The sequence below is a fragment of the Cebus imitator genome, unplaced genomic scaffold (assembly GCF_001604975.1).
Source record: "Cebus imitator isolate Cc_AM_T3 unplaced genomic scaffold, Cebus_imitator-1.0 Scaffold836, whole genome shotgun sequence".
NCBI lineage: Eukaryota > Metazoa > Chordata > Mammalia > Primates > Cebidae > Cebus > Cebus imitator.
This window is the reverse complement of record NW_016108151.1, coordinates 259,442-262,172: the sequence shown is the minus strand read 5'-3', so window position 1 is coordinate 262,172 and position 2,731 is coordinate 259,442.

The window sequence follows — 2,731 nt, the reverse complement described above, 5'->3', positions numbered from 1 at the left end:
GCACGAGGGCAGCACTGCATGAAGGCACAGGGTGGGAGCGTCCTGGAGGACGGGCTCGGCAGGGACCACAGGTACGGGAGCTGGGGAACCTGGGAAGGTCAGCCAGCACCAGATTCTCCCTTAGAGCTTGAAGAAGGAACCAGCCCTGACGACCCCCAGCTCTGGCCTCTAGCATGGAAACAGGGAGAGACGCATTCCATGTGGTTCCTCCAATCAGCCCAGTTTCGGGGACTTCCTTATGGCAGCCTCAGGAAACTGGCTCAAAGCCCAAGTGGGCTATCCCATCCTTGCATCTGGGGAGGCCCCAGCCACAGGGGAGACAGAAGGGAAGGCCCCTCTGTCAGGTGACATGCTGTGCCATGTCCCTGTCCAGTGACACACTGTACCCATGTTCCTATCCAGATGTCAGTACTGTGTCCAGGTCCCATCCAGTGACACACTGTGCCCATGTCCCTATCCAGGTGACACATGGTGCCCAGCTCCCTATTCAGGTGACACATGTGCCCATGTCCCTATCCAGTTGACAACACTGTGCCCATGTCCCTATCCAGGTGACACATGGTGCCCACCTCCCTATTCAGGAGACAACACTGTGCCAATGTCCCTGTTCAGTGACATATTGTACCCATGTTCCTATCCAGATGTCAGTACTGTGTCCAGGTCCCATCCAGTGACACACTGTGCCCACCTCCCTATTCAGTTGACACACTGTGCCCACGTCCCTATCCAGGTGACAACACTGTGCCCATGTCCCTATCCAGGTGACAACACTGTGCCCACCTCCCTATTCAGGTGACACACTGTGTCCATATTCCTCTCCAGGTGACACACTATGTCCATGTTCCTCTCCAGGTGACAACTGTGCCCATGTTCCTCTCCAGGTGACACACTGTGTCCATGTCCCTCTCCAGGTGACATATGGTGCCCATGTCCCTATTTAGTTGACACACTGTGCTCATGTCTCCATTTGGATGATACCATGTGCCCACATCCCCATCCAGGTGACAGCACTGTGGTTATATACCTGTCACATGACATTGTTGTGCCCACATTCCATCCAGGAGATACACTATGCCCACATCCCTGTCCAAGTGACATCACTGTGCTCACATCTGCTTCCAGGTGACAACGCTGTGCCCACATCCCCACCCAAGTGCTCTGGGCACCTTGGCTGGGGCTGTGGACACTTTCACTTTGGTGCTGCCCAATGTGTGGATCATAGCACCCAGGCACTCACCTCTACCGCAGCCAGTACAGACCACATCTGACCCCAGTAGTCCTCGAAATTCAGACTGTGCTGCTGTCCCCGGCAGTACTTTCACTGGTGAGATCACTCTCAGCAGGTGCGCGGAAGCAGAACCTCTGCAGCTCCTGGTCTGCCTTATACACATGCAAATGCCCCATTAGAAAGCAAATAGCCCCAGGTGTCTGCCTGCTCCCAGACAAAATCTCCCAAATCTCCAGCAGTCGGTGAACAGAAGACATGCCCATCACCGCCCAGGAGAGCTGTGTCAGTACCAGCTTAGCCACCCCACAGGTTCTCCCCGATGCCTGTCCAGACAGAGCTGATTTATCACAACAGGGAAACTGCAATAAAGCTTAATTCACACAGAGTGGGCTGTGCAGGAGACTATAGTTTTATTATTATTCAAATCAGTCTCCCAGGAAATTTGGGAATCAAAGTTTTGTTTTGTTTTGTTTTGTTTTTCAGACAGAGTCTGGTTCTGTCACCCAGGCTGGAGTGCAGTGGCGTGTTCTTGGCTCACTGCAACCTCCGCCTCCTGAGTTCAAGCAATTCTCCTGCCTCAGCCTCCCAAGTAGCTGGGATTACAGGCATGTGCCACCATGATGGCCTAATTTTTTGTATTTTCAGTACAGATGGGGTTTCACTATGTTAGCCAGGATGGTCTGGATCTCGTGACCTCGTGATCCACCGACTTCGGCTTCCCAATGGGGATCAATGTTTTCCAGGATCATTTGGTGGGTAGGGGGCCAGTGAGTTGGGAGTGCTGATTGGCTGGGTCAGAGGTGAAATCATGAGGAGTTGAAGCTGTCTTCTTGTGCTGAGTCAGTTCCTGGGTGGGGGCCACAAGACCAGATGAGCCAGATTATCAATCTGGGTGGGGCCAGCTGATGCAGCCAGTACAGGGTCTGCAAAACTATCTCAGTCACTGATCTTCGGTTTTACAATAGTGATGTGAACCCAGGAGCAATCTGAGGAGGTTCAGAATCCTGCAGCCTCCAGATGCATGACTCCATGACTCCTAAAGCATAATTTCTAATCTTGTGGCTAATTTAGTTCTGAAAGTCTAGTCCCCAGGCAGGAAGAGGGTTTATCCTAGGAAAGGCTGTTACTGTCTTTGTTTCAAAGTCAAATGATAAACTAAGTTCCTCCCAAAGATAGTCCAGCTGGCACCGAGAAATGAACAGGAGGCAAGATGGAGTTGGTGACATCAGGTCTTTCACTGTCATCATTTTCTGCAAAGGCAGTTTCACCAGGAGGACCAAGCATTGCGGCGCTGTGGCTGATGTGTAGCAGAGGGGCATTTCCCAATGGGAGAGCCCTGGGGCTGTCCGGGAGCCCATGCTTGGCTGGGAGCCTAGTCCCAGGGACACCACTGATGACAGCTCTCATAGCACGTAGGACACTGGATAGTTGGAGGCAAAGAGGAATCTCAACGTTCTGGAGTGGTCATGACTTGGACCCCAAAGAACTTGAGCCAGCCGGGCG